At 45.9% G+C, this 26349-nt stretch overlaps 1 protein-coding gene and 2 long non-coding RNA genes across 4 annotated transcripts in view; 2 read left to right on the top strand and 1 right to left on the bottom strand.

The window, feature by feature from the left end:
- Positions 1 to 1012: 1012 nt before the first annotated feature.
- On the bottom strand, positions 1013 to 1824 carry LOC141253103 (uncharacterized). The gene is made up of 4 exons (XR_012314228.1): positions 1521 to 1824; positions 1342 to 1414; positions 1201 to 1266; positions 1013 to 1090 (listed from the first exon to the last, which is right to left on the bottom strand). It is a non-coding gene; the product is annotated as an uncharacterized lncRNA (long non-coding RNA).
- Positions 1825 to 8466: 6642 nt separating this feature from the next.
- LOC141253102 (uncharacterized) lies at positions 8467 to 9133 on the top strand. Its single transcript, XR_012314227.1, has 4 exons — positions 8467 to 8624; positions 8731 to 8803; positions 8879 to 8944; positions 9055 to 9133. It is a non-coding gene; the product is annotated as an uncharacterized lncRNA (long non-coding RNA).
- A 16252-nt stretch (positions 9134 to 25385) lies between these two features.
- TEX55 (testis expressed 55) overlaps positions 25386 to 26349 on the top strand; it is a 74728-nt gene continuing 73764 nt past the window's right edge. The window contains exon 1 of one of the 2 annotated variants that reach the window (XM_073668584.1): positions 25386 to 25554. The gene's annotated coding sequence lies outside the window, so the exon portion shown is untranslated. The remainder of the gene's footprint in view (positions 25555 to 26349) is intronic. The other variant, XM_073668583.1, reaches the window with a different exon arrangement.

Below are 26349 nucleotides of genomic sequence, written 5' to 3'. Positions count from 1 at the left end.
ACTCTCATCCAGACCTGGGTACCATTGTACCTGTAAAAAAAAGAATAAAATAATAAATAAAGTTTATATTCACCTGTCCGGCGGCCCCTGCAGCGCTTCTCCTTCCAGGACCTGAGATGACGTCGCGGTCATGTGACCACAGGCTGTCTCGCGATGTGCCGGCAACCCGGAAGAATCCAGGACGAGCGTGACAGCACATTCAGCAGGGCATCGGAGGTAAGTATAGCTTTATTTTTTTATTTTTACGGTCACACTATATAAATCTGTGCCTTTTGCATGGATTTATATAGTGTGACCTAGTTGTCAAGCACTTTCCAAGTGATGCTAAAATCGCTTGGAAAGCGCTTGTCAGTCCGCATGTATTCTGCAGGAAAAACGCATGTACAATCTGCATGCGTTTTTTCTGCCAGGGAGATGCAGAAATGCTGCAGAAATTTTCTGCTTCATTTCTGCATCGTGGGCACATAGCCTTAGGCACAAATACTTTCCGAATAAACAAGCCACTCCACCCATTAGGCACGGATATATCCCGAATAAACAAGCGATTACAGCATTAACTATCCCCGTAAATCAGGTTTAGGTTAGCAGCTTCTTTTCACTAATAGGTGGTGTTCACTGTTCAGACAAGTTACAGTCCCCTAAAAACATAGACTAGACCTTGTCAGTGGGGCTAGGAGGCCCTGCCTGCATCCACTCATAGGAGGAGCTGCACTCTCAACTGAAATGTCAAATCAGGTAAATCATATACACCGCGTGCAGAATTATTAGGCAAATGAGTATTTTGATCACTTTGATAGTTTTTATACATGTTGTCCTACTCCAAAAAAACAGAAATGAGGTATCTGCGCTGGTCTAGGTGATTAAAGATGAACTGTGACCAAAATAATTTAAAATATAAATATTTATTAATAGTAAAAAAGGTCTGAAAAATTAAAACTGGTATTATTTCAGGTATGATCAATGGGGGTAGCTGGCCTCCTAGGAGCACTATAAGAGCACAGTAAAGGATAAAAAGAGATTGGTGAAAATCTTGCTTGGAGTAGGCTCCAGGGAATGACAGAGATAATGACTGGAACTAAATGATGGGAACCTAGGAGGGAAGGAGAGGGAAAGGGTTAAAATAGGCCTGTAGTCTGGGAGTAAAGTAGCCTAATTAAAATGAGGAGAGAGAAAAAAAAATATATATATATATATAATTACCTAGTGGGGTATAGATGTAGACGTGGCGTTTAGTAAAACTACGAAGAGACGGTCTGGATTACAGATCTGTCGGGACACAATGGTGTTTAAGAAAAAGGACCCAAAGAGTAGCAGACAGACTCCTAGTGTTGGGAAAATTACCTTAGTAGAAAGGTGTAGGAGGTAGCTGGAAGGTATGGGTTATACGTAGGTAACGTGGCTGTATATGTCCTACCTGGTAGGGCCAGATGTAAATATTGATTAGGTATAGGTATAAATATATCACAGGAGATATAGATAAATATGAGTGTCGGAGGATAATCGGGTTATAAGAGACCAACCTGTGTTAAGGCTGGTAAGATATGGAATGATTCCAATTTATGTTTTAAGAACAAAGTCCATAATAACAGGCATCGATGAATAAAAGAAAAGCTTTGCTGTGGCGGGCACAGTGTGTGCTGGTGTACCTGATGTAGCGGAGGTGGCTGCTGTTGTTGCAGGCACGTTGATTCTTGAGTCTCCCCTTGTTGGAGGTACTGATAGGTCGTTCGGTCCTGACCTGATGATGAAGACTGTGAAGCTAGATTCTGTAGCACTGCACTCGGAGTCCCGGCCGGAGGCTCCGGTAGCAGCGAAAGTGTAGAGGTGCCTACTTCCTGCTCGCGGAGGGTGGCGGGGCGTCCGGTCACGTGGTAGGTGACGTCAGATCCCGCGATCTCTCGCGATGGAGCGGGTATGGGTAGCACTGAGGACCTTTCCGACGCGTTTCGGATTTGCACGGAATCCTTCGTCAGGGATGGTCCTCCAGTGCTGAGAGGTTCCTTAAATAGGTAGGTACTCGGTCCTCATGTGTTATTCAATTACAGGTGAAGGCAATCATTCGGTTCCTGTGATCACCATGGTTCGCATCTCAGACAACTTGATAACTCCACATTGCTGTAGAATTTGTTGTAGTTTTAATAATTGATGTTTGAGATCTATGGTTAACGGCGTGATACATATTAAGGTTCTGGTATTCATTAAAAAGCAAAAAGTTCAATCTCACTGTTGAGACCTTTTGGTCTTAGTGAATTAAGTTTAAAAATCCAGCCACTTTCAATGCGGGACATCTGGTTAATGTAGTGGCCCTGTCTCCAATGTTTTTGTACGATCTGAATGCCAGTAATTTGGATACCTTTAGTCGAGCCTCCGTGTTTATCAGCAAAATGTTTGGAGAGGGGGTGTTTAGCAAATTTGGTGCGTATATTACGTATGTGTTCGCCCACTCTCCTGGTAAGGGGACGTATTGTGCGGCCCACATATATCTTGTCACAGGGGCACTTAAGTCCGTAAATGACTCCCTTAGTGGTACACGTGATGAAGTCCTTGATTGGAAACTCTATATCTCCATGGGATATTTTGTTTTGTTTTTTAGTGTGTAGATGTTTGCATACTGTGCACTTCCCACATGGAAAGAAGCCGACTGGGTTTGTAGATGGGCTTTTAGGCAAGGGAGTAAATGAAGGAATTTTGATGGATGGGGCTACTAAATTGCCCAAATTTCTGGCTCTCCTAAATATGAATCTAGGTTTAGGGGGGATCATTTCCCCTACTATCTTGTCATCCTTGAGGATATTCCAATGTCGCTGGACAATTTTTCTAATGAGGTGGGTATTGGAATTGTAAGTGGTGATTATAGGGATATCAATGTTGAAGTCATTAAGTTGTTTATTGTTGGCACTTATGGTTTCTCTGGTAGCCATTATTTCTGTTCGGGGAGTTTTATATATCTCTTTTCTGGCCTTGGTCAAGAGTAATGGGTCATATCCTTTATCAAGGAATTTGGCCGTTAAAAGATTGGCTTCATTTTCAAAGTCATTTGGTTTTGAGCAATTTCTATAGAGTCTTTTAAACTGGCTGTTTGGTACATTTAGGAGCCAGCTGGGGAGATGACAACTGCTAGTGTGGATAAAACTATTGGTGTCGGTAGTTTTGAAGAAAGTGCGAGTGCATATTTGGTTATCTTTGATATATATGTCTAAGTCTAAAAAGTTAACCTGTTTGGTGCTTATTGATGAGGTGAATTGGAGAAAAAATTCATTATTATTAAGCTCTGTGAGGAATTGTTGGAGAGAATCCTGGTTCCCTGACCAAATAAACAAGATGTCGTCGATAAAACGGCGCCACAGGATTAGATCCGGGTGTAGTTTACCATTGGTAAAGATGTGGTGATGCTCCCACATCCCTACATATAAATTTGCGGAACTTGGCGCAAATCGTGTGCCCATTGCGGTGCCCCATCTCTGCCTGTAGTGTTTATCCTCATATTTAAATGAGTTATGGTTTAAAATAAAAAGCTTACCTCTCTCATATGTTTGGACCTTGGTATCCTACACATATAGATTTTTGTTGCTGTGGATTGAGGACTCGCGATATATATTTCTTTAGTGTCTCTATATATATTTTTTACATTTCTTGAATGACACCATCTGAACCCAGATCTATTTGCCAAACTGATTTCGTGTGATTCTTACCCCAAGGGATCTATTTACTGTTTTAAGCAAATTGTGTGTGTTTTTCTTTTTATATTGCAATTTAATAAAATTTATATTTTAGTAACTCTTTTGTCTTGTGGGATTTATACTCCATTCATTTGTAGGAGATGTGTCTAGTTGGGAGTATCCCTAGCATTTAATATGCTATTAATGTTATACCATTCTGTTCGGTTCACTGTTCAAGTCTGGTTAATTCTGTGTCTTTTCACAGCATCTGGGTCCGAACACATGGATCACAAAAAGCGTGAGCAGACCTGGCTCACCCAACTAAATAAGGTCTTTGGGGAGGAATCCACTGTGATTTTAAATACAAGGGAGAGTGATGATTTGATTTTTAAACTAAAAGACCTACACAATAAAAAGATCCGCCTTTGGTGGAATAAGGCCTTTTTGGAGCGCTACATTGTTAAAGGACTGATCCCTAGGGGTCTTCGTGTTCAGGTTTTTCCGGCATTTGAGTTTCAAGATGTCTCATTGGAACAACAATGGGAGGACATTTCATCTACCTGTTCTAAAAGGCACATGGAACTTCTAATTAGATCTAATGAACAGTCCCTACATAGCATTGAGTTGGAGATTACTCAACTCCAGGACTCACTATCCACCAAGTTAACCCCTGAAGCCCTAAATCAATTTAATCAGGATCTTGACAGGGAATTTGTGAAATGGGAAAAAGACATAGTGGCTTCCAAAACCAAGAAGTACCAAAGAGATCTTGCAGACTTTAAACAAAAACAGGTCTACAGATGGAGAGGTAGAAAAACTCACAATAAGACAAGGCCGGGGAATCGGTGGAATTCAATCTCCTCCTTATCATCTATGGAGGAAGAAGCACCAAAGGGAATGCAGGCTGGGAGTAGCAGTGCGTACCATGGTCAGTGGAAGGGGAAACATAACTCTAAAAGGAAAACAACCCCCCCACAACCTCTGGAGAAAAAATTGAGAACTAACAATTTAGAGGTAATTAATCTCTCTGCTCATACCCTCTCAGAAAGCCAAAATGAAGTACTGTCATTGGGTTTAACCTTTGTTCCGACTAATAATTATAATTTTTTTTCAGCACTAAAGGATTTACAACTTTTCCTCAGGAAGGTGCTATTATGCAAATTACACACCAAACCAACATGTCAGTTGCTGGATACGACCCAAGAGAGAGAGGCTTTATCCATATTGGAAGAATTGGAGAGAGAGAGTACTCCGGCCTCCTCAGGTACTTTTCCCATTACTGCCCTGGCCAGATCTACCACTTTCCCTCCCTTCTCTCTTTGTCCCCAGATTGAAATTTTTAATAAAATGGTGAGTAATGACCTGAGAAAACTCTGTGGACACTTGAGGAATGACAACCTCACATTAGAACAGAGAAAAGCACTCAGAGAACTCCAATCTATGAGGGACGTGGTATTTAAACCGGCAGACAAGGGAGGGAACGTTGTGATCTGGCCAGTTGCAAAATATGAGAAGGAGGCTTTTAGACAACTGCGGGATAGAGCCTCTTATATCTCTCTATCTAATAATCCATTAACAACCTTTATGGCTGAACTCTTTGACATTCTGGAACGAGCTTATGAGCAGGGTATTATTCCTAAAAAGATCTTTGATGGCCTATGCACTAAATTTCCAGTGACCCCAACATTTTATCTGCTACCTAAGGTCCATAAGAGCCTTGTGGACCCCCCGGGGCGTCCCATTGTCTCTGGCATTGGAGGGCTGTGTGATCCAGTTTGTAAGTTCATTGAATACTATCTTCATCCACTGGTGGAGACGCTGCCCTCCTATGTCAGGGACACTGGTGACGTCCTGAGAAAAATAGAGGGTTTGCATTTGGACACGGATATGACCCTGGTGGCTATTGATGTGGAGTCACTCTATACGAGCATAGGTCATGAGGATGGCTTACGAGCCGTTGAGTTCTTTCTGGAGTCTAGTGATTTAAATGCCCCACTTCGTGCACTGTTGATGGAATTATTACAATTTATATTGACTCATAATTTTTTCATTTTCAAAGATAGTTTTTTTTTACAGAAACGCGGCACTGCGATGGGCGCGGCGTGTGCCCCATCGTACGCTAATCTCTTCCTCGGCTATTGGGAGAGGGAGATTTTCGAGGATGGGGTGGGCGCCGCCTCCCATGCGCAGTGCTGGTATAGATACATTGACGATATTTTTTCTATCTGGCAGGGTCCCGAGCCTGAGCTACATGAGTTTATCTCCTCTTTAAATCATAACGATCGGAACATCAAACTCACATATAAGTACAATCGGAGTGAAATTGAATTCTTGGACATTAGGATCATTGTCCAGCAGGATGGCAGGATGGAGACCGACGTCTTCCGTAAGGAGACGTCGGTCAACTCTCTGTTGCATGCTACTTCAGCACATACTTCATCTACCATCCGGGCCATTCCTGTAGGACAATATCTAAGAATGAAACGTATTTGCTCTTCAGAGGTGGCTTTTGAGGCTCAGGCTCGGGACCTTAACCATAGATTTCGGGACCGTGGATACAGTGCACGAAGTATCAAAAGGGGCTACAGACGTGCAAGGAGGACTCCACGAGTCTCCCTCCTAGTAAATACAACAAAAAAACAGGAGGAGAGAGACTCTCCCATCAGATTTATTTCCACCTACAATAATCGGTGGCGGGAAATACGTGAGATCCTATCTAGACACTGGCCCATATTAAAAACGGAACCGATACTTAATCAAATCTTACCTGAGAGACCATTAATGACAGCAAGGCGGGGTAAAAGTTTAAAAGACTCTTTGGTAAGAAGCCACTATGTCGCCCCTTCAACTACTCTGTTTGGAGTTGGAAAACCAAAGTGGGGTTGCTATCCGTGTGGTTCCTGCTTGGCCTGCAGGAATATAGAAAGGGCCATGACATTTTCATCCACGGATGGCGTACGGAACTTTAAGATTACCCGTCATATTTCCTGTAGCTCCACGCATATTATTTATATGGCCCGATGTCCTTGCAATTTGAGTTATGTGGGGCTCACATCTAGGGAATTTCGGGTTCGAGTGAGAGAACACGTGCGAGCTATATTGGCGGCACGTGAGGTCTCTGATTTAGCGCTACTGAAGACTATCCCGCGGCACTTCAAGCTGCGCCACAATTGTGACCCCTCTTGCCTCAAATTTAGAGGCATCGATCAGATACACCTCGGTAGTCGGGGTGGGGACCACAAGCGTATTTTGGCGCAGCTGGAGTGCCGCTGGATAGCTGTCCTGGACACTGTGACCCCTAGGGGTCTCAATGAGCTCAATAGTTTTGCTCCTTATTTGTAGATTGATCTTTTTTCTCTCTCCCCTTTTTATGTGTGGATTTTAAATTATTATTTGTTTCATTGTTTTTTTCAGTATATTTGCTTTTTGGGTACATACTTGGACCATAATTGGACTGATCTCAACTTTATCTGGACATACCCTTCTTAGTATGGATGAAATGAATTCCCTACATGTTGAATCTTGGATACCATCAACATAATATGATCTACACTAAAAAGCCCCATTGAAGATATATATTTTTATTTAAATTCTTCTGATTACGAGATGTGGGTATTAGAATATTCTGGACGGATAACTTATGATGGCTATTTTCATTTTGGTATGTCTTGATGGCACATACAATGGGTGTCCACGCTGTGCTTATATATATTGTTATCGGGTGTATGGCCTGTATGTATCATTATACTTGCCCAGTTGTTATTCCCTTCTTACGTTGTCTACTGCTGAGCTGCGCGTGCGCAGGCCCGCCCCGGCCCGTCGCGTCATCAAGGCTTCCGTATGATGGGGAGGTGGGCCTTTGACGTCACTGGAACGCATTGTTCCGGCCCACGGCCCCGACAGGAAATGGCCGGATATGACGCGTCTCGGGGGGGCGGTAACTCTCGCACGCGCTGCATACACCGGCATTGACACCGGCATCCTAATTATTCTGGGCATTTAAAAATGGCGATCCACACGCTCTATCACAGCCTCCAGAAGAAGCAACACGCGAAACGCGCGTCGGGGCTTCAGTGCGGCATAGGGGCTACTACACAGATGGGTGAGTCATTTAGGAGTTTGCATCATATAACCTGTATTAACTCTATGGCACATAACCTTATGGGGTAGTCCATTATGTACAGCTCACACTATCCTTCATTCCATTTGAAGGAGGATGATGTTCTTAGCCACATATAATTATATTGTACTTTTTTGATTACAGAATTTGCATATTGTGGCTTACCTCTCTCATATGTTTGGACCTTGGTATCCTACACATATAGATTTTTGTTGCTGTGGATTGAGGACCCGCGATATATATTTCTTTAGTGTCTCTATATATATTTTTTACATTTCTTGAATGACACCATCTGAACCCAGATCTATTTGCCAAACTGATTTCGTGTGATTCTTACCCCAAGGGATCTATTTACTGTTTTAAGCAAATTGTGTGTGTTTTTCTTTTTATATTGCAATTTAATAAAATTTATATTTTAGTAACTCTTTTGTCTTGTGGGATTTATACTCCATTCATTAGTAGGAGATGTGTCTAGTTGGGAGTATCCCTAGCATTTAATATGCTATTAATGTTATACCATTCTGTTCGGTTCACTGTTCACCTCTACACTTTCGCTGCTACCGGAGCCTCCGGCCGGGACTCCGAGTGCAGTGCTACAGAATCTAGCTTCACAGTCTTCATCATCAGGTCAGGACCGAACGACCTATCAGTACCTCCAACAAGGGGAGACGCAAGAATCAACGTGCCTGCAACAACAGCAGCCACCTCCGCTACATCAGGTACACCAGCACACACTGTGCCCGCCACAGCAAAGCTTTTCTTTTATTCATCGATGCCTGTTATTATGGACTTTGTTCTTAAAACATAAATTGGAATCATTCCATATCTTACCAGCCTTAACACAGGTTGGTCTCTTATAACCCGATTATCCTCCGACACTCATATTTATCTATATCTCCTGTGATATATTTATACCTATACCTAATCAATATTTACATCTGGCCCTACCAGGTAGGACATATACAGCCACGTTACCTACGTATAACCCATACCTTCCAGCTACCTCCTACACCTTTCTACTAAGGTAATTTTCCCAACACTAGGAGTCTGTCTGCTACTCTTTGGGTCCTTTTTCTTAAACACCATTGTGTCCCGACAGATCTGTAATCCAGACCGTCTCTTCGTAGTTTTACTAAACGCCACGTCTACATCTATACCCCACTAGGTAATTATATATATATATATTTTTTTTTTTCTCTCTCCTCATTTTAATTAGGCTACTTTACTCCCAGACTACAGGCCTATTTTAACCCTTTCCCTCTCCTTCCCTCCTAGGTTCCCATCATTTAGTTCCAGTCATTATCTCTGTCATTCCCTGGAGCCTACTCCAAGCAAGATTTTCACCAATCTCTTTTTATCCTTTACTGTGCTCTTATAGTGCTCCTAGGAGGCCAGCTACCCCCATTGATCATACCTGAAATAATACCAGTTTTAATTTTTCAGACCTTTTTTACTATTAATAAATATTTATATTTTAAATTATTTTGGTCACAGTTCATCTTTAATCACCTAGACCAACGCAGATACCTCATTTCTGTTTTTAATTTACTTAGGCAGCCTTTTTGGTTCACTGCAAGTATCAGCTGCAGGTTGAAGGAAAGAGTCCACTAGCGCCCCCTACCAATACTTTGTCCTACTCCAAGCTGCATAGTCTTGAGAGCCAACTACCAATGAAGTAAATCTGGTGATGTGCACCTCTGTAATGAGGAGGGGTGTTGACTAATGACATCAACACCCTATATAAGGTGTGCTTAATTATTAGGCAACTTCCTTTCCTTTGGCAAAATGGGTCAGAAGAGAGATTTGACGGCTCTGAAAAGTCAAAAATTGTGAGATGTCTTGCAGAGGGATGCAGCAGTTTTGAAATTTCCAAACTTTTGAAGCGTGATCACCGAACAATCAAGCGTTTCATGGCAAATAGCCAACAGGGTCGCAAGAAGCGTGTTGGCCAGAAAAGGCGCAAAATAACTGCCCATGAATTGAGGAAAATCAAGCGTGAAGCTGCCAAGATGCCATTCGCCACCAGTTTTGCCATATTTCAGAGCTGCAACGTTACTGGAGTATCAAAAAGCACAAGCTGTGCGATACTGAGGGACATGGCCAAGGTAAGGAAGGCTGAAAAACCACCACCTATGAACAAGAAACATAAGATAAAACGTCAAGAATGGGCCAAGAAGTATCTTAAGCCTGATTTTTCAAAGGTTTTATGGACTGATGAAATGAGAGTGACTCTTGATGGGCCAGATGGATGGGCCAGAGGCTGGATCAGTAAAGGGCAGAGAGCTCCACTCCGACTCAGACGCCAGCAAGGTGGAGGTGGGTACTGGTATGGGCTGGTATCATCAAAGATGAACTTGTGGGACCTTTTCGGGTTGAAGATGGAGTGAAGCTCAACTCCCAGACCTACTGCCAGTTTCTGGAAGACAACTTCTTCAAGCAGTGGTACAGGAAGAAGTCGGTATCGTTCAAGAAAAACATGATTTTCATGCAGGACAATGCTCCATCACATGCATCCAACTACTCCACAGCGTGGCTGGCCAGTAAAGGTCTAAAAGAAGAAAAAATAATGACATGGCCCCCTTGTTCACGTGATCTGAACCCCATAGAGAACCTGTGGTCCATCATAAAATGTGAGATCTACAGGGAGGGAAAACAGTACACCTCTGGGAGCAGTGTCTGGGAGGCTGTGGTGGCTGCTGCACGCAATGTTGATCGAAAACAGAGCAACAGACAGAATCTATGGATGGAAGGCTGTTGAGTGTCATCATAAAGAAAGGTGGCTATATTCATCACTAATTTTTTTGGTTTTTGCTTTTGCATGTCAGAAATGTTTATTTCTAAATTTTGTGCACTGATATTGGTTTACCTGGTGAAAATAAACAAGTGAGATGGGATTATATTTGGTTTTTATTAAGTTGCCTAATAATTCTGCACAGTAATAGTTACCTGCACAAACAGATATCCTCCTAAGATAGCCAAATCTTAAAAAAAAAACACTCCAACTTCCAAAAATATTAAGCTTGGATATTTATGAGTCTTTTGGGTTGATTGAGAACATAGTTGTTGATCAATAATAAAAATAATCCTCTAAAATACAACTTGCCTAATAATTCTGCACAAAGTGTAGTCGTGGGCTTTTCTCTTCTACTAATCCCCATCTTCTAGGCCACGAATTGCATTAAACTTTTGGAGTACAGTGTAAGGGGGTGACCGGGACGGTCATGCGCCTCTTCCCTCCTTATGCACAATGTAAGATACTCTGTTTATTATATGTTATGAATATGCATGTGACTGCATGCATGACGTGTTAGCTGCAGGGTTAGTGTAGGTTCAGGTAGGTAAGAATGGGATAGTGCAGAAGGGGGGCACTTTAAGATAGGAAACAGTTAAGTTATGAGCTGCTCAATGTGGGAGGCGAAGTACAGTGAAGAGAAGGGAAAGTTCCTGTTACCCAGGCAGTTGGAAATGCAGGGGAGCAGCAAGAGCACGGTCTGTCTAGCAGCAGAGGAACGTCGGTCTGTAAATCTGACGCAGACTTTCCTGCAGCGTTCGGGACCTACGGTCCACAAGAGGTAGCAGTGAAGCTTTCCTCAAAAACCTCCCCAGGCTGGGGAATAGTTGGACGGGGATTAGTCCAGAGAAGACTGAGAGGGACTCATAAAGCTGCAAGTGTCTCAAGCATCTCAAGGGCCAAAGCAGCCACCTAAGAAAGAGATAGCTTAGAACGGACGGACAGTCATCAAGAGCATGTGCTGTACAACGATCTGTTACCCTGGAAAGGTAACTACTCATTCTTGTATGTTCTACTGTGTTGAATTGAAAGTGTCAAGTAAAGTTTGTTTTTACAAAATGGAGTGGAAGTCCCTTAATGTGCCTGAAGCGGTTCGTGAAGTGAAAGAACCAGAGGTAGCAGGGAGCCGGGGTGAAGGAGTACAGCATTCCCTCGCCATCATCGCCACCCTAGGTACCTTTCAGAATTGCCGCGGAGGCTGGCGCTAGCTCCGCCCATTATGGGCATCCTAGGCGCAAAATGGCGCGAAAAACGATGAGACATGGACGCAGAGCTGGGCTGGGACTGCGGCCCCCTGTAACTGGTGCCCTCCCGCAGTGGGTGCAGCGAACAAGGAAGAAACTCCGCCCACCAATGAAGATTCCAGAGATAGAATCAGAGTGGGAGGAATTACCGGAAGTGACTCCACCCACGGACGGGTGGAGCCTGGAGGGAGGATCCCTCGTGTTAAGCAGTGCGGCGCCACTGCTGAAGGTGACGCTGAAGGAGCATTAATTCAACACGATGTCTTACCATGGCGGTATTGGACGCATGAACTGGGAGTGGCACAGGCAGCGCCAGGAGGAAGAGAAACATCCTTGCAGCCGCTGGGGAGTCTTTTGTGGCACCCTGCTGTTCACAGGTACCACAGGACCAAAAAGGGTGCCTGGATGGACTTCTCCACAAGAAGACCTCATTACAAATAGACACCTCCACCCTTCCACCTCATACCACCAGAGGGAGCCCTGTTAGGGATATATATATGGAGGGTGGAGCCAGGCAGTTCAGTTAGTTATTCAGAGAGTGTGCTGCCGTTGAGAGCAGTGAAGACGCAGCACATCTGCTGCTGTATTGAGGGCCCCGAGTGTGGCCGGAGGCAAAGAGGAGAGGAGAGAGGAGTTGAGGGGGCAGAGGAGCATCATAGGCACACCTCAAGACACAAACCGGACACTGGGTCCGCGCCTACAGGGTCCTTTATACCCAGTAGGGATCACCGGCATACCAGGAGAACTACAAGTCCCTGGTCGACCTGAAGCTAAACCCTTGACAGGACTAGGAACCACGAAGGCCCCGGCATCCAGGGATTGTGGTTGCCAGAAAAAGGTCCTACTACCAAGCGACAGGTGAAGGAACAGCACGACACAGAAGCTAGGCCCAGTTGCAGGCTGGCCAGGAGCTTAGAGAGAGGGAGACACGGACCATCAGGCCTTATACCCGCTCACTGGGGAGAAGTTCTGAAGTGCACCCTTCCTACCGAGTACCCTGGACCGTACCTGACATCCACATCAGTAAAGGTACTGAAGTGAATCCCCTGTCTCTGTCAGTTACTCCTGCTGCGCCATCTCTCCTGCACTACAAGCCCCAGCATCACCACCATCTGCATCTACATTGCCCCGGGGGCCCGCTCCGCCTGTGGGGAGCAGGAACATCCCAGCTGCCATCCCATCACCCCTGGAGGTCAACAGCAGCGCCGGTAACCATTACCAGAAACCACAGGTGGCGTCACGAGACAAACTTTACACCAAAACCCCTTTTTAAAGAGAGACCCAGAGTACGGGCCCGGGAGCCGACTGCCGTGACCTCCTAAACAAGGTAAAAGGCCCGGGTACCGAGTCCCCTATATTCCCCCTGGGTGACACACTTTCATCTGCACGAATACCCGATGGAAGACGGTCTTTTACTCGTACCCGGCTGGTCCCCATATGCACACCCGCAGAGGGATATCGTGCCATTGGCGTAGTCGGTAAAGGCCCCTGTGATGATGTGTCAGGAAGCGAGAGAGACGGCGGCACTAAACCTAGCGACTGGAAGAACAACTACAGCGGCGATGACTGCAGATGACAGAGAGGCAGCTCCGGTGACCATGGCGGCGGTGAGTCTTGATCCGGGTCTCGGACCTAGCCCCTAGCCCCCTACTTACCAGGAAGCAGTGAGAGCCCCCGAGGAGGAAGAGGCCCGGTGGATAACAGGGGTGATTTCAGAGAAGAAGCGGGAGCGCCGTAAACGCGAAGAATTTCAGAGCCCGGGGGGAGGAGCTACGTCACATATGGCCTAGCCAGACATACAACTGCTCCCGTGGCTATGGCTTTGTACAAGCGTCAGAGACCGGCAAGAAAGTATACGTAAATGCCGGATCTGTCGACGGCCGCGGCCCCTTGTTAGGGGGCAGCTGAGTATCCTTTATTAAAGAGTATCGGCCCAGAGGCCTGTATGGAGTGGCTGTCACCATACTGCCTGAGATGGAGCAGCAGCAGGCTACAAACCATCCTGTGCGGTCGGAAACCATGGCCGTAGTTCAGCAGCTGACCGTGGCGCAGACTGGTCAGGAACCAGTGGGGCTGCTCTTCGGAAGCCCTGATGTCCCCCTGGATCTTTACCAGAGCCCAAGCGACATGTCCCCGAAGACGGCTGAGTCGCTTTCCCAGCTGCTGTCGTCCCTGTCCACGGCCCCGGCACGGCAGGAACCAGGGGCAGCGGCGGCTGCCATCCCTGCAGTAAGAACCTCCATGGGGGTGGTTGGCCCAACACCTAGCCCAGCTGTATGGGAGATGACCAAGAGAGGGAGTGGAGAGTCCTCTTCCTCTACTGGGTCGGCGGGCCAGACGGTCCTGATATTCAAGGACAATGGTGTAGTAAATTACAGCAGCCTTACAGACGCTGCGGAATAAGATTGGCGGTACATGAATAGCCATAAATGTTGTGCTGGTTGCACTGTAAGGTATAAAAGGAACTGTTCCGTGTTCCTAAGGGCGGGAGCCCTATTCAGCCCGGAAACGACTGGAGGTGGCCAAAGATGTGGCCACTACTAGAGACTCTTCTGCGTCTCTTAAAGTGCAAGGGGCCCTCATGGCATCAAGATTGAATTGGTGCTGGCCAGGCGGCCGGAAGCTTGTTTGTGTGAGTGTTTGTTTTCCCCCTCTCCAAGTTTCTTTGCTCATGTTTGCGCATTCCCCTGCTGGATTACAGGACTGAACCCAGACAGGGTTAAATACCCCTTGTCACTGGACTGTGTGCAGCTGCTCTATAGACTGTCCTCTTCTTACCCACGAACTGCCCCAGTTTTTACCCTGAACTTTCTTTACAGGGACTAATGAGCAGCAGGGGTCGTACCCAGCAAAAAGGGAGGGAAAAAAAACTGTCAGCATGACCCGAGGATCATGCCGGGTCACTACTCCAGGACTGTCGGAGCTGATGTAAGTGGGCCAGTGGCCATTGTGTTCTTAACAAGGACTTCCTGTGTTTGGTAAACCCGGAGCAGGATTTGTTGGCCAACGGGCCTGTGATGGATGCTTTTTGTGGGTCCCAAGAACAAGGGGACCAGGGTCAGATGGACCCATGTTCAAAAGAACTTGAACACTTGTATCGCATCCCTTACAGCGGAGGGACTAGAGTCAGTCGGACCCTTTCGGTTCTTCGGATGACCCGATGTGCATGCCGGGTCGAAGGACTTTGCCTCTGTGCATATGGGCAACTACTAAAATGGGCCAAAATGGTCTTAAGAAAAAAACCTGAACTTTGTGTTCCAGGGTCCCAACCGAGTGGAACCGAGGTCACGGCTGACCGTAGAGAATCATATTAACCTGTTGTGTATTTTAGTAGAAATAGTGGTATTAACTGTTTTAAATGTATAGTAATTTTGGTTTACAGGTGTTGTCAAGGCTGGGATGGCCATGTTCTAGGAGGGAGGAATGTAAGGGGGTGACCGGGACAGTCATGCGCCTCTTCCCTCCTTATGCACAATGTAAGATACTCTGTTTATTATATGTATATGAATATGCATGTGACAGTTGACGGACATGTTAGCTGCAGGGTTAGTGTAGGTTTAGGTAGGTAAGAATGGGATAGTGCAGAAGGGGGGCACTTTAAGATAGGAAACAGTTAAGTTAGGAGCTGCTCAATGTGGGAGGCGAAGTACAGTGAAGAGAAGGGAAAGTTCCTGTTACCCAGGCAGTTGGAGATCCAGGGGAGCAGCAAGAACACGGTCTGTCTAGCAGCAGAGGAACGTCGGTCTGTAAATCTGACACAGATTTTCCTGTAGCGTTCGGGACCTACGGTCCACAAGAGGTAGCAGTGAAGCTTTCCTCAAAAACCTCCCCAGGCTGGGGAATAGTCGGACTGGGATTAGTTCAGAGAAGACTGAGCGGGACTCATAAAGCTGCAAGTGTCTCAAGCATCTCATGGGCAAAAGAGGCCACCTAAGAAAGAGATAGCTTAGGACGGATGGACAGTCATCAAGAACATGTGCTGTACAACGAACTGTAACCCTGGAAAGGTACTGTAACTACTCATTCTTGTATGTTCTACTGTGTTGAATTGAAAGTGTCAAGTAAAGTTTGTTTTTACAAAATGGAGTGGAAGTCCCTTAATGTGCCTGAAGTGGTTCGTGAAGTGAAAGAACCAGAGGTAGCAGGGAGCCGGGGTGAAGGAGTACAGCATTCCCTCGTCATCATCGCCACCCTAGGTCCCTTACAACAGGACAACAGGGAACGCAGTTTCACCCCCTCTGTGCTTAACTCCTAGTCAAGCCTCTGACTAGACCCTATAAAACACAATCTTCAGATCAGATCCACCAAAATATACAGAGGTTAGTCTAAATTCGAATGTTTACAGACCCCAGACTAGACCCTGGGGTTAGATAGAATATAATATATTAAAATATATGGAATCTGCCCAGCAATGCTGATATAGAGGCCTCAGCACCGGTCGCCCGACTTTGAAACAGAGATAAGGTGAATAGCATTTTCTTAGTGGAATAAGAAGGTGGGTGATTTGTACGGGTGTCTATTAGGCCGTCATTATTAGCCAGGATTAATGCTGCGGAAACGAGGGGCGCTGAGCCTTGCTTATTGACAGAGTCCAGGCTGAGTTATTAGGAGCCGCGTCCTCTGGATTAATGACGGTGTACTGACGGAGTCATTACATGCGCGGTCACTTGGGGACTGATAGATAACTCAGCGACTTTCAGCGTTAGGACAGATAAATGGAAATCTGATAAAGGAAGACTTTACAGGTCAATTAAAAGATACTATTAAAGGGAACCTGTCAGCATAGTTTTACATAGAGCAGCCGTGGTATGGCCTTAATGGCTTGTGTCCCCCAATAAAAATACCATTTTTATAGAGATCCAATGTTCCAGTCATGGGAAATCTAGTGCAGAAGGCGTGTGTTAGACCTAACTTTGCGCAAATCCTTCTGTCTCTTGATGTGATCCCAGACAGACTGGATGATGGGCTCTGTGGGGGCCGGATTATCACCCCTAAGACTCCTTGTTCTTAATGGCATTAGCTGGATATTTGGGATCGTTGTTCAGTTACGGAATAAATTTGGAGCCAATCAGACGCCTCCTGATGGTATTACATGATGGGTAAGTATCAACCTAGTTTTCTCATCATTGAGGACACCATTAATCCTGACTAAATCCACAACTCTGTTTACAGAAATTCAGCCACAAATGTGCGGACCCTCCATGGTGCCTCACTGCTCCTGCAGACCCTCATTATTGTGCCGCTCTCCAGTCCTTCAGCACATCCTGAAACTGCCTCTGTTACAGCTGAATATTCCACATTGTGAGTCCTTAGTCCAGAGAAATTCTGCCTACACTACCGTCCCTATATACTTTCTGCACATATCGCCAAGCAGGATCCTAAACCCTGAATGTTCCTAGATATAGAACCTAGATAGGGAGGGTATGGGGCGAGCACTAGTCAGGCCCCACTACAAACTAAAGACAACAAGGAAAACAAACAAAGGGGATACACTTAGCTTGAGCAGACACCAGAGAGATGCCAACTGTCCTCCAAGGGCACCAAAGACGAGATTAGCCGACTGCCAGTACTCCAAGCCTGCATAGAGGTACATAGAACTATCACCGGCGACTCTCTGGAGGAACTGAGAGTTTTTAACTGCCAAGCAAGAGTGTGACAATCAGCAGCAGAAGGTGGAGGTCGCTGCTGGGTCCTAAAGGTAGAAGGATATAACTATACTACAGAGATGAGAGGATCAAGAAGGCATCTGCAATGCCAAGTGCAGTGACCTTCTGCTGCCAGATCCAGAGTGACTGTATGTCACACCTGACACACCCGACACACCCGTGACACATTGGACTTGTTTCCATGTAGAAAGTATCCTTTTTTGCCACAATTCTTCCATGAAGACCACTTCTAGCTAGATTTCTCCAAAACGTAGATGGTGTAGCTGGTCGCACTGGTTGCGGCCAGTTTTGAGCTGATGTCACTGCATGACATCTTCCGATTTTGAAGGGAAGTAGCATGAGCTGTCTTTCATCTGCTGCACTAAGCTCCTTGACTGACCACTGCGTCTACAAACTTCAATGTCGCCCATTTCTCTGTGCTCCTTCAAAAGAGCTTGAACAGCACATCCTGAAACCTCGGTCTGAAATGTTTGCCTTGATGAGACCTTGCTGATGCAGTATAACTACTGTAATGCAGCGGCTTGCGGCACTACTGTAATGGTCCAGGGTGTGTTTTGGCCGACCATGTAACTCTCCCAGGTGACTGGTCACATGACTGTGACATCGCACAGGTCCTGTGCACACAGAAGGTCTGATCACATGACTGTGACATCAGCACAGGTCCTGTGTGTGCACTAGAGGATATATAAACCCTGGTAGATTTGAGACAGGGGTGAAAGGCGTGAGGCCTGTTCCCTGTGTGGGACACTGTTAGAGTGTGAGGCCTAGTGAGGCCTAGTGAAGCCTGGTGATGCCTGAAAGGCAGAGGCTGGATCCTTATGTGTAAGCGATGCCAGTAGCCTTGGAGGGCAAGAGGCTTGGAAGGCAAGAGTCCTGTAAGGCAGAGGCTGGATGTTAGGTGTGAAAACATACCAGTAGCCTTTGAAGGTACAAGGGCTGGAGACTCTGAGTCATTACTCCCACGCACCATCACCCCCAACATCCACACTTGCTGCCCTGAGACTATACTCCCCCCGTGGGGAGTTATACTACACTCTGCTGCACCCACAACACCAGCCTCAGTGGTCTGCCCTGCAGCGGCGGTTCACTCTGACCGCAATCCACGGGTGGCGTAGTCAGACATTCAGAACGTATAGACTATCCCCTCTGGTTTGACCGCCCTGGGCACGGACCGGGTCGCCGCCACGGAGACTAGAACCCCCAGCATCTCACAGAGGCCCGGCTCCGGGTATTCCCCTACACACATGGCCCAGGGGGCGCGTCAGATACCTCCTCGAATAATACGAGCTCGGGTGATTCGGTGGATGTAAGAGCCAAGATCAAGAAGCTCAAGGAGACGCTACAAGCCCATTTGAAGCAAGAGAAGCTTGAGAAACTGGCTGTTGAGAGCCGAGTGGGCGCATTGGAGACAGAGAGGTCTGAGAGAACTCTACTGTTAAAGGAGCAGTTGAAGCAGGAAGAGCTTCAGAGATGGGCTGCTGAGAGGCGAGTAGCTGAGCTAGAGGAAGAAGTTTTCGGGCTCAAAAGTCGCCTGGCAAAGTATCACTCAGTGAACGAGGCCTCCTTGGAGAAGGAAAAGGGAAAAAAAGTTGCACTTACTCCTTTATACCATGAGAAGGTGGACCTGAGGAGAGCTAAGAGAGTGTTAAAAGAAGATAAGTATGAGATGGAAGTGGTCAAGACGAAAATTCTTGAATTTGTAGCTGTGAGTCAGCTCAGGGGAAGCATACAGGGTGAAGAAGCTGAAAGTCAGTTGCCCCTGAAACCTGAGCTAGATGATCATTTGGAGACCACTGGTGAGACAGAAACCTCTCGGTACAAGTGCCTCATAGATGTACCCGAGGATGTGAGAGAAGAATGCACCAGTGAGTCCGTGCATGAAGAGTTTAAGAAGGCCGTGGGAGCCTGTAAGGTGTACTCAACCTCAGAAGCTAAACAGCTGCTTGTCCTGTCCACAACCGAAGTCACAGTGAGGAGGGTGGCTATCCTAAGTGACATGCACTGGCGATGTATTCGCACGAAGCGGTTTCTCTGGTTGAAGACGGAACAAGCCATTAGACAACTGGAGCTTATGAGAAAAGCTCAAAGTCTGCATGAAGAGGTCATCCGGGTGCCTCATGCTCTGGTAAGAAAGCTTATTGAGAGAAATGGCTGAGCCATGCAGATGATGGTCAAGAAGTCTGGTGTGATGAAAGTAAGCAGTCCACGTGATCGTCAGGACTGGATACCAGATGAAGACGGCATGGTGTCATTCTCCGCTGTAGGAACGCAAGAAAGTCTTGCATATATACGCATGCTGATGGAGTACCGAGTGACCTACCTGCGAGAGGTAGAACAGTTGAATCTCGCTAGACTGCGAGTGGAAAGACAGAATCGCCTGAGCAGCAGAAGATGGCAGCTGTCTAGAAATTAAGAGACCAGACAGAGAAAGGGCCCCCTAAATAACAGAACAGCTACAGCTGAAGTTAGGGACCTTTCAAGATGTCCTGAGAGTAGTGGGCGTGGGTTTAGAGGTAGTGAGACCTCCAGTAACTCAGGTTTGAGAGGCCCATTACAAACGACCCAATAGAGTATGGGACAGTACGGAGTCTAACCGGACCTTAGATACTAGGGTGTGTGAGTCACACTGCTGTATGGACTGCTGGGAGTGGGGGAGGTCTGACAAGGTTACGACCCGGAAAGGTCACTTGACGAAGTCAGTGACAATGACAGATGGTAGGTCCCTAAGGAATGGGTTAATGTCGATGACTAATGTTCCAGGGGCTGAGCAGCTCAATTGTCAAGTACATGGTCTCAGTGTGAACTGTGGGTTATAAGGTGATTGTGTATATTATGTGTTCAACCCCACAAGTTTGAACAGAGGGGGGGATATGTAATGCAGCGGCTTGCGGCATTACTGTAATGGTCCAGGGTGTGTTTTGGCCGACCATGTACCTCCCCCAGGTGACTGGTCACATGACTGTGACATCGCACAGGTCCTGTGCACACAGAAGGTCTGATCACATGACTGTGACATCAGCACAGGTCCTGTGTGTGCACTAGAGGATATATAAACCCTGGTAGATTTGAGACAGGGGTGAAAGGCGTGAGGCCTGTTCCCTGTGTGGGACAACGTTAGAGTGTGAGGCCTAGTGAAGCCTGGTGAAGCCTGAAAGGCAGAGGCTGGATCCTTATGTGTAAGCGATGCCAGTAGCCTTGGAGGGCAAGAGGCTTGGAAGGCAAGAGTCCTGGAAGGCAGAGGCTGGATGTTAGGTGTGAAAACATACCAGTAGCCTTTGAAGGTACAAGGGCTGAAGACCCCCATCTGTGAAGCCGTAAAGCCACAGCTGTGGCAGAACAAATTTGAAGCAGCTAAAACCCAGTAAAGGTAAAACACCGCTTGATGTGGACATTTATATTGTTACCTTGCTGAAGGCTGTATCTGGAGCCAAGTGGACATTTCTGTCACTGGAAAGGCTCTTGGACATTATATGTATAATATGTCGGCGAGCCACGGAGTTGGACTTGGTTATAAGCAGTTATGAAGAGTAATAAACTGCCGGATTGTGAAATACTGGAAAATGTGGCTGGTGTGCTTTAATTGACCCGGTACAGCGAGTGTCCCCCAGCATGATGACTAGCGCTGCCTTACACTACCTTGTCTCTATGCTCAGTCTTGCCAGGGTGTATGACCTGTGACATGAAACTGTCTTCCTCAACCTCACCTTTGTAGCAAAGTTTGACAGTCCCTCACCCAGTTTTAAGCCTCTCATACAGCTGTTTCTGTTTCAGTTAATGACTGTGTTTCAATCTACATATTAAAGTGATGATCATTAACAGCTGTTTGGTATAATTACTCATACACTGAACTATAATCTTACAAAATCCTTGACTGTGCAAGTGTAACTAGAAAAATTGATGCAGGCCACTGGTGGTCACCAAATACTGATGGAATTTACATCTTCTGTTCATTCATTTTGGATTTTGTTAATTGATAAAAAATAAACTATCAACATTTCTATTTTTTAAAGCATTCTTACTTTACAGCATTTTTCCAAAAGCTGACTGACTGTTTTGTACAGTGCTGTATCTAGCATACATAATACAGTGCTGACATATCTATCACACATATATAATGCCTACATACAGTATATACCACCATATGGTCTCCTCTGGGACCTGCTCCTGCAACGTTTGCCTCTGTCAAAAGGTGCTGCCGTATTCATTCTGCAAGCGGCACTGGCGATTGGGGGAGACATCAGGATCAGAAGCTTTGGGCGGCGTAAGCTCTGTCCAGCTACTGTTAAGAGTGGCTGAGACCTGTAGTGCTATCCAGTCTAGAATGGGTATGTGTGCTGTCAGCTGGAATGATCCGCTCCCTACCTTCGCCACTTGGACCGCACCACACCCTACAAAGCTCTTAGCTTCCTCCTAGAAGCTGCCAGATATAGTTCTGCTTGCCGGGTTCACACATCCTGATTTTGAGCTCCTGTTTTCTTGTGGATTTTCCTCTTCATGATCTCAACTGGTTTACTGACCATTGTCTTGTCTGTTTCTCTTTACCTTTTCTACCTTTCTTGTTCTGACCTGGCTACCTTACTGTCAGAAGAACTCAGCCGGGGAATCACAGCGGATCTCCCGGCTAATACCAATGGTCAAGAACCAATACTCCGCCGCCTCCAATCATCAGGACAATTCCGCAATTGGCTGACGAGTGATGGACGAGGCCGCGGCTGTTTTCCCTACTAGGCCAGCTATTGGGGAACTCACAGTGAGCGTATAGTATATACACCTCCGATTCCAACATATGGAAAAAAAATGTTATATATATATATATATATATATATATATATATATATATATATATATATATATATATACACACACACACAGGTGCTTCTCACTAAATTAGAACATCATCAAAAAGTTAATTTATTTCAGTTCTTCAATACAAAAAGTGAAACTCCTATATTATATAGAGTCATTACACACAGAGGGATCTATTATATGGAGTCATTACACACAGAGAGATCTATTTATCTATTTCCAGTGTTTCTGTTAATGTTGATGATTATGGCTTACAGCCAATGAAAACACAAAAGTCATTATCTCAGTACATTAAAATAATTAACAAAAAACACCTGCAAAGGCTTCCTAAGCATTTAAAAATGTCCCTTAGTCTGTTTCAGTAGGCTCCACAATCATGGGGAAGACTGCTGACTTGACAGATGTCCCACACGGGAACAGGCCTCACGCCTTACACACCCTGTCTCAAGACTACCAGGGTTTATATATCTTCCAATGCACACAGGACCTGTGCTGATGTCACAGTCATGTGATCAGACCTACTGTGTGCACAGGACCTGTGTAATGTGACCGTCATGTGACCAGTCACCTGGGGGAGGTACATGGTCGGCCAAAACACACCCTGGACCATTACAGTAATGTCGCAAGCCGCTGCATTACAACCCCTAAAGGTCCCTGGCTAGAGATATTAATATTATATTTCCTATTATGATTTTAGCTTTCCATAGATAGGAAACATGGCATATATATTGTCGTCCATTTGTCAGATTTTAATTTGGGACTGATGTGGCGACCGCCCAGTGATGTAAGTCAATGCATTTTGTTCGACACTTCGTCACGATGCCGAAAATATGTTTTCCATAATTGTAGGACCTATGCTGTTCACAAAAACCCCAATATTCATAACTGGAATCCAGGCGCAAGGCAGTCTACTTGTAGTTCTTTTACATAGTAAGGCAAAGGAGATAAGACATCTTCCACAGGAGATAAATCTGTTGCCTTCCAAATCCTTTTGCAAGCTGTGCCTGGACTTTGTGTCTGCGATCCATCAGACAACCTACTTTAATTAACTGTTTACAGCGGGGGTGTAGGTTGAGGGGCAGCTGCACTGGGGTCATATAGAGTGTCTTAGAGTGCTAGCTTTTATTCCCTTCAATTCATGATGAAGCCATGCTTCAATGTTCACTGTGAGAACTATGTGATGGCTTTATAGATTTTACAATTACATCTATGACACGGACTATTCCAGCCTGCCTGTACCACTGAACAGCATCTTCCTGCCTCAGGCCCCAAGACTTCTTCCTTTTCTTTTTTTTCTCTCTGGACCGACTACAGACCCTAATCACTTCCCTTTCTTCGTCGCTTCTCCCGTAGACGGCTTACTACCTGCCTCAGTCGTCTCCCTTTTGCAACAAATGCACCCACTGAGGAGTTGTCTGTCAGTTGGGTAATGGGATGGAAGAGGAAGGATAAGTGTGACAAAGAGGAAATGCCCCGTGAGGTGGTCCAAAGGTGTCAATAAAGCGGAAAGATAAGTAGCGGCCATATTGGAATAGAAAACTCCTCTAAAGGGAGAAGGATGCGGAACCACAGGTGGAAGTATAGGTTTCTTGCTTGCTGGACTGTAGGGCCATTATTGGGAACAAGGAGGCTCCCACGGTAGTGTGCTTGGCTGTGTTGATGCAGAAGAGCTAAGCGAAGTAGAAAGTGAGAGTGACTTCAGGAAATAGAAGGGAAAGTGTCTGATGATTTCCATGTGAAAACATAAATGTCCACAAAGATAAATGCCTACTACCTGCTGTACATAGTTCCTCATAAGTTATTCTTCAGTAAAAATAAGTTTATGAACTATGGTCTCCCAAACTGAACTCTGTAACATCTGGTCCTGGTCAGCCGAATCCAACAGCACCTTGCGGTCTGCAAATTTTTTTATTTTTTTTTCTGCAATTTGACCCCATTTGGATTTTTTTCCCATTTTTATACATTTTATGGTAAAATAAATGGTGGCATTCAAAGCTACAACTCTTCCAGCAAAAATACAAGCCCTCACACAGCTATGGCGACAAAAAAAATAAAAAAGTTATGGCTCTTGGAAGAAGAAGAGGAAAAAAAATGTAAGCGCAAAAGTGTAAAATGATGGATACGGGAACGCGATAAACTCCACTCACTAAAAAAAGCCATCAGGGTGACACCATTAATGGTGTTGGTAGCGATGTGGTCATAATGGTCATTTTGCAGCTTTCCCGCACGTCCGGGACGGCTCTCGGAACGGTGATTTATCTCGGAGTTCAGTTATAATGATCCACTAATCTGGATGTGCTCGAAATCTGCTCCCTGATCCGGAGACCTCGACTTTGACGGCTCAGGTCGTTACAGGAGCGGACCATTAATGACTGAGACTCCGGAGCAGGCGGCGGGGGATAAGCGGCATGGTAATCTGAGCAGGATGTTCTGTGCCATTATCTAATGCACCTTCATTAAAGCGATTAGCGCCGACCGTGCCAAGAAATTGTAATTACAATTATGGACATTAATGGGACGGGGCACGAAATTAACGAAACAGACGCGTTCGGGGACGACGGACCAATCAGGAGCTCCGGCTTCAGTCTAACGAGCTGATGTGACGCCGGAGCACGTCGCGGAAATCCCCGGCGACAGATGGGAAACAATAGGACACATAAAAAAAATAAAAATGTCACTTTACAGGTGGCTTTCTGGTTTGCAAAATGTTTAACCCTTTGGCACATATGGAAATAACGGTAAACTCCGCGTGTGGTATACAGCCGGCGCCTGCCTGTAACCCCAGCGATCAGAGCTAGGGGTAGATGGCGTTACCCATGGCAACTGCCAGGGCTATATGTTAAAAAAAAAAAAAAATATATATATATATATATATGTATATATATATATATACTGCACTTACTATCACCCACCCCCTAAGTTAGAAAATTGGAAGTGATTTGTTTACATGCAAGTCAAAAAAAGGTTTAATTCCAACACTAACTTTGTTGCCATGACAACTGAGTGTTATGGCGACAAATTCAAAGTTGGAATTTCTTTCTACGGAAGCCGCAAGGGAACATATATCAGCAGCCACTCAGCGGAGGCAACAGGCTTTAGCTTGTTGCTGTGACGGCCGTGCGTCATCACGTGATCACAGTGAGCAGTCGTCATGGTGACGGGCTGAGCGTCTACACTACGGTGGTGGCTGAGGGACAATTCTAGACGACAAGCGCTGCCGTCTGACCCCTGACAGCCAGGGCAGTTCCAGAAGGAGGTCCGGGTACAGGTACGTGCTGCTCCGCTGTGGTAGTAATGGCAGAGCCTGCTGAGACTTGTTGTTCCCCTGCAGCAGCGGCTGCTCGGGTCAATTTGTAGTGGACGTGGTGTCGGCAGGAGAGCAGGGAAACGGACCGAAACATGGAGGCTGTGTTCACACTTGTCCGAGGCTGCAGTGTGACCCCTGTACACTCCCAGCCTTGTTACAGGGTCTCTCTTCCCATGGGGGGGTCTGTGGCTCCAGCGCTGATTGAGGGCTGTATTGGTATTTGGCAGTAGCTTGTGCTTCCTATGTAGGTTCATGAGTTTCCTGTGTGTCCTGTGAGGGGCGCCAGAACGTCCCATGTGCCAGAATAGCTGCGGTTTTTCTATCTGGATTTTCAGTTGGAAAACAGTAACACCCACAGGGTCGCCCTGTAACCAGCAACTGACTCAGGCTTCCTCCATAAGTAGTAACATATACAGCCTTTCCCTATAACGAATGACCCGCAGATGTCCCCCATAACTAGTAACACCCACAGATATTCCCCCATAACTAGTAACACCCACAGATATTCCCTATATCAATAACACCCACTTGGTTCACTGAAAACCCACTAGCACCCAGAGTTCCCCCATAGCCAGTAAAATACATAGAGTTCCCTCATAACAGTAACATCCACAGTGTTCATCCATAAATAGAAACACCCACATGGTTTCCTTCTTATCAGTAAAATACATCGGGTTCCCCCATGACAAGTAATACAGACAGGTTTCCCCCATAACCAGTAACACCCATAGGGTTCCCCCTATAACCAGTAACGCC

This window comes from Phyllobates terribilis, unplaced genomic scaffold, assembly GCF_046119375.1.
Source record: "Phyllobates terribilis strain yellow unplaced genomic scaffold, ASM4611937v1 Scaffold_2__4_contigs__length_985480577, whole genome shotgun sequence".
In the NCBI taxonomy this organism is placed as follows: Eukaryota; Metazoa; Chordata; class Amphibia; order Anura; family Dendrobatidae; genus Phyllobates; species Phyllobates terribilis.
This window is presented reverse-complemented; position numbering and strand designations above follow the sequence as displayed.